The 15,353-nt window shown below is 39.4% G+C and overlaps 1 long non-coding RNA gene across 1 annotated transcript in view; it reads right to left on the minus strand.

The window, feature by feature from the left end:
• LOC120298759 overlaps nucleotides 1–15,353 on the minus strand; it is a 39,092-nt gene that overhangs the window by 4,670 nt on the left and 19,069 nt on the right. The window contains exon 2 of the long non-coding RNA XR_005554204.1: nucleotides 7,683–7,901. This is a non-coding gene — a long non-coding RNA (uncharacterized LOC120298759). The remainder of the gene's footprint in view (nucleotides 1–7,682; nucleotides 7,902–15,353) is intronic.

Below are 15,353 nucleotides of genomic sequence, written 5' to 3' on the forward strand. Positions count from 1 at the left end.
AACTGCACTGATCCCATTTTGTGAAATATCATAAGCCAATTTCACCAGTAAGTGCAGGTTATAATGGGTGAACATGTCACTTATTTTCTTTGCTTCTGTGAAATTTTTTTCAAATGGTTTTGTCCACTGCCATATCTTCTTTGCTTGTAATTCTAAATGTTGAGCACCAAGGCTAAAGTTGGCAAAAATATTTGTAATAATTAATTAACCTTAAAAGCAACCATTGTAACACATCTTGGGAAATGGGAAGGCCTTGGGAATTATGGCTGCTTGAATTGGGTCAGTCTTATGTGCTAATAGTATAACCACAACTATTAGTTTTTAAAGAACTAACATTTGCTTGCTTGAAAACTGTAGACTGCCGCTCCGCAGAATACTGCTTTCAAGTTTTGTAGACGGACCTCACCATTTTCTCAGGCATCAGGGATGTAATTGCATTAGCATAGAGTCCCACAACACTCATATATATGTGGCCCATGGCTCTCTGACAAAACCGTGGAGTTAATGCTATTCCAAAAATGAATCTGTTATAATTATATACATCTCTGAGTCTTTTTACATTGAGAAGTACTTTGGAATTTCCCCCCCCCCCACTTCCTTCTATATGTAATCAAGAAAGTTGCAACAGAGTTGGGAAAGGAATAGATCTCGTATAAAGTGGTAGGGCTTGCAGTAAGAAGCAAGGAAATTAACTTGGTTGTGAAGAATCTGGCTCTATGAATCCGTAATGAGAAGGCTTCAGAAGAAGAAAACAGGATCCTCAGATCTTAAAGTAAAGAATAGCAATAGTACTTAGACTTATATACCACTCCATAGTCCTTTATAGCACTCTCTGGGCAATTTACAATATCAGCAAATTGGCCCCAACAATCTGGGTTCTCATTTTACCAACCTTGGAAGGATGAAAGGCTGAGTCAACTATGAGCCAGTCAAAATCGAACTCCTAAAATGAAATATATCCTGGACTTCTTAAAAAACAGCATGGAATCTATAATAAAATTGGAACTGAGTGCCTCTGCAAGGAATGGGGAGATTGTCCCAAGAAATCTTAAAGGGCAGAAACAAAACTGAAAGACTCTTAGTAAGGGCATAAAACTATGGTTCCCTCCATTGGGCAAAAATTCTACAGCCAGACACTCAAAGAGGAGGTAAAACAGAGATGCAGAAGGCATGCTACGAAAACGAGAAAGCAGAAATAGTTTATATAAGGTACAGCTTAAGGCAGTAAAAGGATAACAGTCAAACAGAGGAAATTGATGAACTTTTTCTAGTCAGTTAACTAAGGTATATAGGAAACACATCACAACAGTAATGGGGGACTAATTACCCTGACATTAACTGGGAGACAAACTCTGCACCAAGTAGAAGATCAAACAGATTCCTGACAAACCTAGCAGACAACTTTGTCTCCCAAAAAGTAGAGAATGGAACTAGGGGATCAGTTATATTGGACTTAATTCTCACTAACAGAGATGAAATGATAGAAGGTGTTGAAGCCACAGGAACCTTGGGGGGAGGAAGTGATCATGCAATATTGGAATTCAACATTAAACAAGCACAAGCAATAGAACACAGTCAAACTAAAGTCTTGGACTTTAAGAAAGCTAATTTCAACAAACTTAGAGAGAGCCTGGGAAGGATTCCATGGATGAGAATCCTCAAGGGGAAAACAACTCAAGAAGCTTGGGAAATTTTGAAAAGTGAGATTATAAAAGCCCAGTCTAGCACAATACCAACAAAGAAGAAAAATAACAGCTCTCAAAAGAAACCAACATGGCTGCAAAAAAACAAAAAGGACAAGTATAAAAAGTGGAAAGAGGGGCACATAACTAAGGCAGAATATCAGCAAATAGCCTGAGCCTGCAAAGAGGAAGTGAGGAAAGCTAAGACTCAAAATGAACTAAGGCTTGCAACAAAAATCAAAAATAACAAAAAAAGGCTTCTTTCAACATATAAAAAACAAGAAAAAAGTTAAGGAAATGATTGGTCCATTAGTGGGGGAAAGTGGCAAGAAGGTAACAAGCAACAGGAAGAAAGCAGAACTATTCAACTCGTTTTTTGCATCCATATTTACACAAAGGGGAAAAGACAGTCCAATCTATCAAAAACAGTACCGTAAAAAACAGATAAAAAAACACTAGTTAAGATAGGCAATAAAATGGTAAGTGAGCACTTGTCCACCCTAGATGAGTTCAAATCACCAGGACCAGATGGATTACACCGCAAGGTTCTGAAGGAACTGGCAGATGTGATCTCAGAACCACAGAACTATATCTTTCAAAGATCCTGGAGCCCTGGGGAACTACCAGAGGACTGGAAAAGAGCTGATGTAGTTCCCATCTTCAAAAAGAAAAAAGAAAAAAATGGATCCAGGAAACTACAGACCTCAATTCCTGGGAAGATTCTGGAAAAGATAATCAAGCAATGAATCAGCAAACACCTAGAGGCAAACAAAGTCATTATCAAAAGCCAACATGGGTTGTCAAAAATAGATCATGCCAGACAAATCTTATTGCATTCTTTGACCAGGTGGCAAAATCCATCACCACCAGATGGATTCGTAGCTGGCTGACTGGCCATACTCAGCATGTGGTCCTCAATGGAACTGTATCTACAAGAAAAAACAAATGCACAAGTATAGTATAGGTGGTACCTTGCTCAATAGTACTAACTGTGAGAGCGATCTTGGAGTCCTAGTGGACAATCACTTAAATATGAGCCAGCAGTGTGCTGCTGCTACCAAAAAAGCCAACACAGTGCTAGACTGCATTAACAGAGGGATAGAATCAAGATCATCTGAAGTGTTAATACCACTTTACAATGCCTTGGTAAGGCCACACTTGGAATACTGCATCCAGTTTTGGTCACCACGATGTAAAAAAGATGTTGAGAGTCTAGAAATACAGAGTACAGAGGAGAGCAACGAAGATGATTAGGGGACTGGAGGCTGAAACATATAAGGAACGGTTGCTGAAATTGGGTATGTCTAGTTTAATGAAGAGAAGGACAAGGGGGGACATGATAGCAGTGTTCCAATATCTCAGGGGCTGCCATATAGAAGAGGAAGTCAAGCTATTCTCCAAAGCACCTGAAGTCAGGACAAAAAGCAACGGATGGAAACTAACCAAAGAGAAAAGCAACTAAAACTAAGGAGAAACGTCCTGACAGTTAGAACAATTAATCAGTGGAACAACCTGCCTTCAGAAGCTGTGAATGCTGCAATACTGGAAGTTTTTAAGAAGAGACTGGGCAGCCATTTGTCAGAAATGGTATAGGGTTTCCTGCCTGAGCAGGGGGTTGGACTAGATGACCTCCAAGATCCCTTCCAACTTTTTATTGTTGTTGTTATTATCATTATTATAAGTTTAAAGCAAGAGAGATGGAAAAACAACTTATGGGTAAGAAGTAAATAGGGAGAAAGCACAAATCCTGCTTCCCTTCAGCAGCAAGGAGAACTACCGTAGCCACTTCGAAGAGGAAGCAAAGCAAGCTGAATTCAAACAGGCCAGAATGAGGATGGATAAGCAAATCACATGACACTTTTGAAAAGGCAAGCTACAACTATAAGCATCTTTATTAAGGGGTGGGCAGAGATGGATTGCTTCAACTTGTATTGTTTTAAAGGTGTAATCCTCTTAAGGAGGTTAACACCATTGAGCAAGTTTTTCAGAATGTATGGATTCACGTCTATTGAATCAGCTCATTCAGCTCATTATGTCTGGTTGTTTAAAGTTATTCTTGTACACGTGTATTATTGTCTGTATACAATATCTGCATGGATACTGAAACTTAATGGAAGTTGTAAAGTAAAACTGTTATTTTCATAACTGGAATTTTGTATTCTTCCTATTGGATCTATGGAAGTGAATCGCCTCTTAGTCCTCCCCCTGCTAATTGGAGAGTTGGCAACTGTTTATAATGAAATGGATCAGTTGAAGGAATTCTGTTGAAAGATCCCCTTGGGAATCAGCTTCTGAAACTCAGGTCTAGCCCCTGCATTAAAGTAAGAGCTATATATGAGCTACAAATAAATAAGTCTTCTAGTCTAATGCTGAAGGTTATTAGATACAGTACTTAGCCAGGTACCCACTAGAAACAGAGACCCCAAATCAATTAGATTATGTGTTTGTGTGGTTTACAACTTTTATTATATTATATTACTTCCCATGGTCCTATTCCTTTAGGAATGCCTATTTACATCCCATAAAATAGCTGAGATATAATATTTGCTTCATAAACCTTTAATGCTGCTGGAATAAAAAAAAGCTACTTGTGCTACAAAATTTAAAAATTGCTGTTGTTCCCAGCAAAGAGTTCACACGTGTCTACCAACATAATATCTCTTAGAAGACTACACCAATGTTCTAATAAAATTACATTCCCATCAATTGGGCTTTATCTTTTCTTCTTTTCCAAAGACTAAGATCTTTTTAAAAAAATTAATGGCCAGCTGCTCTGCTATGTACTTAATCAGGACCTAGTGTTTTTTTTTTATTCTGATGAGAGAGATTAATAAATATCTTCATCAATTGTCTGTTGGCAAATCTAGAGGATAGAAAAACATTTAATAACTTAATTTATATAGAAATTAAACAAGGGGTGCAAAATACATTCTTGTCTCATATCTCTGAGTCCCTGATAACTCTCATTCACACATATTCTCATATAATGAGTTATTAAACAGAATGAAAATGGCAGTTTCTTCCTAACCCTTTCTTCTAAAAACTGAGTTAAATGCAGATCTGAAATCCACAAAGCATATAAAGACTCTTAGAATTGATACGTTTATTGGCCAAATGGTCGAAATCAAGCTTTGAATTATTGTCCTTTGTTTTGCTTTAAATCCCATCTACATGAACCATCTTACTATTGCAAATCTAGAAATATCTAATGCACAATTTATTTATGACATGTAATAAGCTGATCCATAACCAGCAGTGCCAGTTGTATCTCATTTTATAAAATGGATAAAGATCACAAGCCCTCAGCCTTTGGGCATATTCTCTATATAATCTATATGCTAAGAAGTGCTGCTAGTATGAGAATCCACCATTCAAATGTTCTGGATCCATAAAGCCAAGAACTTTCCCAGACTTCAGCTGTGAAATACACTTACACAAGTCAGAAGATGTAACAAGAGGCCATTCCAGTAATAGATAGATTCAATTAAAGATTCATTTCTGGAATCTATTGTGAAGATGGAACTAAAATATTCATGCCAGACATCAGCTGAGATCCTACTGCCAGTACTACGTCCATTACCCAATGCATCCCACGAATCAATGCCAAAAATGGCAGAACTTTTCAGCTTAGCAGCTGAAATATTGGTTGCCAGTTGCCTCCAAGGCATTCATCTTTTGCTATCTAATTAAAGTTTTTTGTTGTGATTTCTACAAATGCAGTATTTGTGGATGACTAGGCCAATTTTTTTTCCTGCAAACTTCTTTGGCAGGGAATCATGTTGAGTTGGAATTCATCTTTGAAATTGCTTAAAAACTATTACTAATTTCAGTCAGTACAGAGTGGACACTTTATCATTCTGGTATCATGACTGATAACAGACACATTGAGGAACAATGTGCAGATCCTCAGTGGGGCAAAGTACAAAAGGTACAAAGTACTCTTTAATATACAGTAGATGCTGACTTTTTTTTTCTGTCCTCAGCAGAAAAAATTCAACATCCTAGTGCTAGTTGCTCCAAATGAGAGTTTCCAACCATTGCTGTTATTTGCCAATTTTATGTTAATTATAAACTGATTTTGTTGAATTTGATGCATTTGACAGCTATTCATAATTTTTTTTATAAAAGAAAGATGGAGTGTAAGTAACAGCCAGGATGTCTTGTGGATGTCACTGTAGGCGGTTTAAGAGGGTGCTAGTCTTCCCCATCACATCTAGTTCTGGAAGATACTGTTTGGTCTTTGGAATACTTGCAGTACTTAGGCTGGATATAAGTAGTTGCATCCCATCCTTCCCTTCCAACATGGAGCAGCCTCTAAGTAACAAGAAACTGCCAGAATTCCCAGTCACCTTAGCTCAGGGGTAGGCAACCCAAAACACTTAAATATCATATATATCATAAAGGTAAAAAAGGATATATGCAGTGTTATCTTCATTTTAGATGTCAAAAGGGTCTCTCTGTCTCTCCCTCCCTCCCTCCCTTCCTCCCTCCCTCTCTCTCCCTCTCTTTCTGCCCTTGGTCTGCCAGTCCTCTTCCCCCACTCTCTCTCTCTCTTTCTCTCTCTCTCTTACTCTTTCTTTCTCTTTCTTTTTCTCTTTCCCTCTCTCTCTCTCTCTTTCCTCTCCCTCTCTCTCTTTTTCTCCCTCTCTCTTTCTGCCCTTGGTCTGCCAGTCCTCTTCCCCCAGTCTCTTTCTTTCTCTCTCTTTCTCCCCTCTCTCTCTCTCTCTCCCTCCCTCTTTTCCTCTCTCTCTCTCTCTTTCTCCCTCCCTCTCTCTCTTTCTCTTCCCCCCTCTCTTTCTCTCCCTCCCTCTCTCCGATCTTCTGCTCACCTGGCAAGCTGGCTTCAAGCTGTTCTCCAACAAGCTCAGGGGTAGGCAACCTTGGCTCTTTTATGACTCATGGACTTCAACTCCCAGAATTCCTGAGTCAGCATAGCTGGGCTAGCTAGCTCTCTCCTGCCCTTCCTGCTTCCTACAGAGATGCAGCCAAGGCAGGAGCCCCGCCCAATAAGCTTGTCAGCTCATCAAATAGGGTGAGGCCACTCTTTTTTTTACACACACACACACACAGAGAGAGAGAGAGAGAGAGAGAGAGAGAGAGAACACAAGTGCCTCTCTCTCTCTCTCTCTCTCTCTCTCTCTCTCTCTCTCTGCAAATGGCAGAGGAGGCTGGGAGCCGCAGGTTGCCGACCTGTGTCCTAGCCCATTACTGAGAATTTGGAAAACTGAAATCCATTTCTGGAAACTCAGTCCACTTAGCTGGACTTGGGAGAGGTATGAATTTGCCAGGATCAGAGAAGTATGCCACTATCTACAATGTCACAATACAAGCAGTATACCACAGTTGTTGTAATGCAAGGGGGATAATAAATAAATATGGTTTTTAAATTAATATTTTCTATTAGCATAATGTTCAGGGCAACCTTCAAGTCACAGAAATCTTGTGCCCAACCCCATCAAGCATAACTACCAGGCCTGATGTTTCTCGATTGCTGAAATGCTTATTGATGAACTTGTAGGATTTAACCTGATTTTTGTTTCACCCCATCCAGATTCTAAATTCTAGTTCAGGAATTATTCCTCTTTATTTGGAGTGGCGATGTGTAATTGAGTGTCATCAATATATTAATGGCACCAGATTCCAAACCAACGGATTTCTCTCAATGACTTCCCATTCTACTTTCACAGAAAACTTGTGAAACGGACAACTAAGTGAGCTTCATGGTTGAGCAATGATCTATATACAATTTTTTTTAATCTCCAAAATACAGACTTGACGAATGTTCCCTCACAGCATAGCACAGTTGCTTGAATTTTGCACACACACAGTGTTTTGGTACCACAAATCCCTTCCCAGAAGGAGGGATGGAGCTTCAAAATAGAATTCAGTCATGGAATATTATCTCAGTAAGCTAATGTACAGCTTTGGGTCTGTCAGCTCAGCTCACATTGTCCCATAGGGATTGTTCTTGCTATAGGAACTGATGTAGTAAATGCTCACCAGATATATTTCCTGTATGGCAATGGATTGCTGAACTCCTCAGGAGAAAACATTTCTTCCATAGCCATGTAAGTCATGGGCAACATCAGTAAATAAAGAAGCAAAAGACTCAGAACATCATTAAAAATTCAGTAGTCCAGTTTCCAAAAATGCACCAAAAGTGTTATTTGTACTCGGCAGATTTTATCTTCAAGGATATTACATTTCTTCTTGCTGTTCCTGTTTAAGAAATAAAATATAAGAAATCTAAGAACCCAAACCCACAGTTCCGTGTCAGAAAGTATGTCAGTACTATTTATTCTGTCATTAAGTTATATATAGTGTATTTAAAATCTTAAAAGGCTGTGACAAAAAGAATCCATGACATAGACTAAAATTTACGTATCTAGAGCAATTGTGACATTGAGAAACATATTTAGACTTGTGTAGGCTCATGCATAATATCAAAAAATTAATAAGTATTTTGTCCTGAAAAGGATTCTGCATATCAATGTGCATAGCAAAGAGTATATGAACTCTTTCTGCAAAATGCTTTGAAAGTATTGTTAGCACTGATGTTATATATGCTGGTTTGACATTAATTCAAGCCATATTTGTCTCCTCCAATCTGTGAATGGAGGGAATGTCAGCTCAGATTTGATGAATATAGTTTATAGAGAAAGAAGTTACTGAAAATGAATGGATGGATGGATTGGATGTATAAATTGTAATGAAAGCAAGTGGCTAAAATGGAAAAAAGTGAGTGAGAAGTGAAAGCAAGTGGCTAAAATGGAAAAAAGTGAGTGAGAAGCTGCTTCCTTCTTTTCAAGGACTTGGGATGGGATGGTGACCCTGCTATCCTTCTTGCTGTCATTACACGAGTAGAAGAAGCTATGAAAGGAAATGGTTGAAACTATGGCAGGACACAGAGAGATACTGCTTTTGTTCTTCATGGAGAGTTTCTCTTGTACCTCTCTATGTGCGCATGATGAGGGTTATCTGTGAAAGCCTTCTGTATTCAAAGGCTTCTTCCTCTAGTTGAGGACTCTGGAAAACTAGGATCTCAGTCAGTGGAAACTCCATTGATAGAGAAGGTCTCCAAGACTGACATTTATCTTCTACAAATGCAGAGGAACAGAGCTAGAAGCCTTAACCATATTTACTTGGGGAATAAGAACTGACGTAGATACCCATGCCAAACCACAATCATGCCAAAATGTGAAAAATCACAATGTAAATCCCACCTTTCCACACTTTTGTGCTACAACATCACCAGGAAATATTAAGGAATTAAGTTTTTTTTTAGGGCACTGACTGGGACTTAGCTTGGGATACTTGCTACCCTATGGATTCTTACAGCAATTGAATTTAATGAAAGTTATCAGAGTAAAAAAGTATTCATGAGCCATCTTGTTTACCTGATTGTAATCAGGGAGAAGAAGACTCAATATCCCAAGGATCCTACTTAGTTTTCACCTTAATTTATAAGAAGTAAGCCAGACTAAATAAATCTATCTCCTGTATACAAATAACCTGGGAATAAGAGTCATTTAATTCATAGAACTTACTATAGATTAAGCATACATAGTTAATGCTTCCTGGACCCAAATTTTCATAGTCTGAGGGAGAGAATTAGAGATGTCTGTAAGAAATGTTTATGTGTGTGCATACAGACAGGGAATCAATTATTTTTACAAGAGGTGTACATTATTCCACAGAAAATTAATTTGAATCATAGCCATTTATTTATTGAGCTGCATTTTTTCTACTGGTTGTGACCTTGATCTGGTTATGTAGCTTCTGGCTGCTTTTATCCAAAGTGTGTGTGTGTGTGTGTGTGTGTGTGTACACAAAATGTGGCTTACATGATTTTGCCAGTGGGCCTGGAGACCCCAGAGTGATGCTTCAAGTGGCTTGTTTGATTGTTGTTGCCAGGGGAGCAGGGTTCATTGGGTTTTTTATTGAGGTCTTACTTCTGTAAGCTGCCTGGCATCACAGTGAGTGAGTTGAGTGACCATATACATTTTCTTAATAAATAATATAAACTAGGCCAGCGATGGCCAAGGGAATCTGTCAGATGTCCTGGTACTAAGTTTTTTAGGACTATAAATCTCAAAAGCAGAACCTTTAACCTGGATTGTGGTAACTACTCTATTGCTGGATTCATAAAACTTGACAAGCCCAAGCTAGATAAACTATCTACAACTTAGTATGTATCCAGCTGTCTGCTGGATTTCAGCACTCCATTATCTTGGAATCAAAGGAGAAAGAAAAGTTTATTGGAGCAAGTAGATTCTTTGCCAACATCCTCCTGAGCCTTGGCAGAACAATAATTCAGTTCACCCATTGTGCTAAATATTGTTTTCTTTTAAAACTGTTCCTCTAGCTGTTCAAATCTAATCCTATCTGTTTCCCTGGGTGTCCCTGACTGGTATGTGATTTTAAAAAAATATTATACTTTTTTCCTCTTCCACAAACACACCTGCATTTAAAAGGAGAATACCTGGTGAAGAAACTGAATAACATCCTTTGAGATTAATCCTCTGAGATTAAACTCTAACAGCAGACCTTCGTATAAAAGCACCTCCCCTACGAAATAGTTCGCTCTACTTCACGCCCTGCTTGAATTTCCTACCAAAATGTTTCGAGGCAGAGAACACGAAAGCAGGATCTGACTTCCGCCAAATCCCCAATGTCACCCCGTGGAGCACGTTCAATAACATAAGGAATCGGATTTCGCCTTACCCCCACACCGCTCCCAATTCCAGCGTTTGAAAAGGGAGTTTGAGGCGCACGGGCATACTCAAACCACGTAGCACCCGGACCTCTTTCGCCAGCAGAAAGGCCGCGGGGCTTTCCCGGTCGCACCACCGAGCTCGCTCAGGGGGGTTAACTCCCTCAGCAATTCCACTTCAGCGGGTTTCCGCGTCAGGAAAGAGAGACTCTCTCTCTCTCTCTCTCTCACACACACACACACACGCTCGCTCTCTCTCTCTCTCTCTCTCTCTCTCTCTCTCACACACACACACACACACATACACTCTCGCTCTCGGTGCCGCTACTTCACCGGAGAAAGAGGCTCACCAGAAAGATAGTAAAAAGAGGCATCGGCACCACAGAGGCGCCGAGTTTCCTCGCTAACCGGGAGTTACCGCTGCTGCTTCCTTCAGCCCGGCTACACCGCTGCCCTGCCCCTTATCCTATTCTGCTTGCTTAACAAGCGCCGCACAGACCGCTCCCCTTTCTTCTCCCACGAAAGAAGAAAGCGCGCCGCGGACTCGAGCGACCTCTTCCCAGGAGCCCTCCGCCATCGGCTCAGTTCGCAGAGAGGAAAAATAACCAACCGATCGACCATTACCCGCACAAACTTTTTTCCCATCTCTGGAGCGAGTGAGGCGCTAACGGGCCTTCTTTCACCTCTTCGTCGGCGACCCGCTAGTTGTCCCAGAATAGCGCAAATGAAGGAGTCAAACCCCACGCTGAGAACGGCCAGGGTCGCCCTGACGGGTGGCAGCTGTCACTTCTCCTACCTTGCCTGCAGAACTCGCTCGCAGGTATACGAACAAGCGAGTTGCAGTAGAGGTGGACGGCCGACGCCGCCATTTAGGGTTCTGAGTGGACCCCCCCCCCCATCTTCGCCTCCTAAGTAAAGTGCAAACCAGCTTCTGGTTAGACAAAAAACGTGAATTAGAAGGAGTAAGCTAGAGAGGCATAAGTATTTCTTTCCATTCTCAGAGGACGAAACCCTGAAATAATTTTGGTGATTCCCAATTTGCAGTAAGCTTGATAATGATGATAATTTTGGTCTTCACAGATGCATCACAAATAACTCATTTATATCCACGATTACAGGTATACCAACCTGTAGCCTTAGTTATTATGGAGCAACTGGATTATGAATTCTAATATTTATGAATTCCTGGAACTTCATAACAGGAAAAGATTCAGTCATACTGAAAAGTTATTGTACTGTAGGGTAACCAAGCATAAACTATTGGGTTCAACTGCAGCAGAAGAAAAGTAATACAAAGAATTACAATCCTATTCCACTTAGCATAGTGCTTTAATGGATTGCAACTCAGGCTTGATGCTGGTTCCATGCATGATTCTTTTTGCAGTCCATCATTAATCAGGAGCTGTGCTGTTGGGCATTTTACAGTGTGAAGTGCTGCAATGGAGATGATTCACTCAAAACTGTTCAGTCCTGAAGCCAAACTGCACAAAGAAAAAAGCAGTTACGAGAAACAAAGAGTTAGTTAAACTGATCAAATACTATTTTGTTTTTTGAGGATTAAGTTTACTATTTGTATTGTGCTTAACTGATTGGTTGTCACAGTGTTAATTCTATGGAACCAAGATTAATTTTGTAATGTTGGATTCTTCAAGAAAACTGCTCCTTCCATACTCTCCTCTATACAGGTTGGATCTTTGCAGTCTGTAAAGTTCCATTGTTATTTGCTTGCTACTACTCCTTTGTTATCCTTGCAAGAATGATAGGACCAAGCACAATTTATTAAAGGCTGGATAGAATAAGCACAGAAGTAATTAGTGAGCAAATGAAGCACCCTACATAATTTCTCAGTTCATTAGAAATACTGCACTAATTCTACATCAACTCAATTAAAAATGTGCTTATATTAAAAAAATATAAATATAAACCACGGATTACTGAGTAGAGAGTGTATGAACATGCACAAAAACATAATTATTATAGGGGAAGCAACTAGGGGACATGTTATTACTTCCAAGATTAGACTTCATTCCTTCACACATTCTGTTTTCAAACTGCAAGGATGACATTTTTCTCTAAAGCTAGCATTTGTAATGATGTTCAGTAAAAGTCATGAATTCAACATTATATATTATTGAGCTGTTGTTCTGTTTTCGTATTTATTGTTATATATTTTCAATCCTATTTTTATGCTGCTTCAACTTCCTCATTAGGCAATTTTACAAACTGAATAAACAGATACAGAAATTAAATTTCTTCTGGAAAAATAAAAGTTCACATACGGATAATTATGTAGGTACATTCAGGATTCGGTCATTTTGAAATCTAAAAACACAAGTTTTGCCAAAAGACATAGAAGGAACTGTATGAAAAAGAATGTATGTATATCAAAGAAGCCACAGGAGGAGGATAGCTAGAGTGGCGAACAGGGAAAGAGGAAACAGAGTGGGGCTTGTGGGTCCACGCATACGTTCCCCCCTTGAGTCTTGAAAAGAAGGGCTGGATCTACTTTTAGGAAATAATTATAAAAAAAACCCCACTTTCTCTTCTCTTTGCTGGTGTAGCCAGTAGATGTCAAGACTAGGAAATGGGAACGCAAACTCATTAAGAAGCCACCCATCCATTTGTCTTTTGTGTCAGATCTTTCAGAGTATAAATCTGCTGACAGGAAATTTTTCAGTTGTAATTGTTGTTAAATATATGTTGTATATTAAAACTGTATATAGTTTAAAAACCCAATGCAATGTATTTTCAATATTTATATTCATCCCTTCCAATTTCCCTTCTTCGTTGATTTTCTTCCAGTTTATTCAGTTAGAAATTAATTGGATTTAAAAATATGTCAAGAAAGACTCGTATTCATTTTTTAATTTTTGAAAAAGGATACACTTCTGACTCTTAATTGATAGCAGGGTTAGATCTTCAAAGGGGCACTTTGTTTCAATTGAAGTTTACCAAAGTATTTCTGAAACAATGCCATGAAATGATGCAGGATCTTGTTGCAAACATTGGTGCAAAAGGAACTACTACACTTTGTTTTGAGCTGATAGGATTAGCTTCTTTACATCAAGTTAGTCTTGATTCTGTAAAGCAAAGGTCTTTAACAAGTCAGGACACTTCTTTTGCATGTGAAGACTCTCTTCAAAAGGCTTACATCAATAAATCAGAATAGAGCTGGAAGGACCTTGAAGTTCTTCTAGTCCAGTGGTTCTCAACCTTTTTAATGCTGCGACCCCCAACCGGTCGTAAGTCGAGGACTACTCAACTGGTGCAGCACCGTTTGCAGAATGGGACTTTTGGCGGGCTCAGCAGGGCAGAGACAGCCTGGACAATTCCTATTGGCTTTTGAAAGCCAATAGAATTAGACTCTATTCAAGAGAGTCTATTCTATTGGCTTTCAAAAGCCAATAGAATAAAAGGGAGTAGCACAGCTAAGGAAAAGGGGGAAAAAATGGCGGACTGTGTTGTTTGGCAACCCCCATGAAATGGTCGTTCGACCCCAAATGGGGTCCTGACCCACAGGTTGAGAACCACTGTTCTAGTCCAACCCCCTGCTCAAGCAGGAGACCCTATACCATTTCAGACATGACTGTCCAGTCTTTTCTTAAAAACCTCCAGTAATGAAGTACCCATAACTTCTGATGGCAAGCTGTTCCACTGGTTAATTGTCCTCACTGTTAGGAAGTTTCTCCTTAATTCCATGTTGCTTCTCTCCTTGATTAGTTTCCATCCATTGTTTCTTGTCTTGCTGTCTGGTGCTTTGGAAAATAAATTGACTCCCTCTTCTTTGTGGCAGCCCCTCAAATACTAGAATACTGCTATTATGTCACCCCTAGTCCTTCTTTTCTCTAGACTAGCAATACCCAAATCCTGCAACCATTCTTCATATTTTTTTTATCTCCAGGCCCTTAATCATCTTAGTTGCTCTTCTTTACACTTTTTCCAAATCCTCAAGATTTTTTGTAATGTGGTGACCAAAACTGCATGCAGTATTCCAGGTGTGGTCTTACTAGGGATTTATAAAGTGGTACTAATACTTCATGTGATTTTGATTCTATACCTCTGTTTAAATAAACAAGGATTATATTAGCTTTTTTGGCTGCTGCTGCACACTGCTGGCTCATGTTTAAGTGATCGTTCACTAGGACTCCAAGGTCCCTCTCACAGTTACTGTTTTCACCTAATCTGTATTTGTACCTTTGTTTTTTCCTGCCTAGATGTAAAACCTTGCTTTTTTCCACACTGAAACTCATTTTGTTGAACAAGGCCCATTGTTCAAGTCTGTCAAGATCTTTTTGGATCCTGAGCTTGTCTTCTGGAGTATTGGCTAGTCCTGCCGGCTTAGTGACATTTGGAAATTTGATGAGTTCCCCTTCTATTCCCTCATCTAAGTCATTGATGAAGATATTGAAGAGTACTGTGCCTAAGACAGAACCTTGTGGTATCCCATTGCTTACTTCCCTCCTTGTAGATGTAGTACCATTAAGGACTACTCGTTGAGTAGTTTGTCAGCCAGTTATAAATCTATCTGATGATGATGCTGTCTATCCCAAATTTTTCTAGCTTACCAAGTAGTAGGCTGTGGTCTACTTTGTCAAATGCCTTGCTGAAGTCTAAATATACTATATCCAGAGCATGTTGCTGGTCTACTAATTTAATCACTTTGTCAAAGAATGAAATAAGATTGATTTGGCATGATCTGTTATTAACAAATCCATGCTGGCTTCTAGTTATAATTTTATTTGTTTCTAGATATTCACAAATCTGTTTTTTGATTATTTTTTTCCGATATCTTCCCAGGTATTGATGTTAGGCTGATTGATCTATAGTTTCCTGGGTCTGTTTTTCCCCCCTTTTCTGAAGATGGGAACCATATCAGCTGTTTTCCTATCCTCTGGTAGTTCCTGGTGTTCCAGGATTTTTGAAAGACGGTACAATGGTACATCTGCCAGTTCCTTCAG

The sequence above is a fragment of the Crotalus tigris genome, unplaced genomic scaffold (assembly GCF_016545835.1).
Source record: "Crotalus tigris isolate CLP2741 ecotype Arizona unplaced genomic scaffold, ASM1654583v1 scf7180000024124.1850442, whole genome shotgun sequence".
In the NCBI taxonomy this organism is placed as follows: domain Eukaryota; kingdom Metazoa; phylum Chordata; class Lepidosauria; order Squamata; family Viperidae; genus Crotalus; species Crotalus tigris.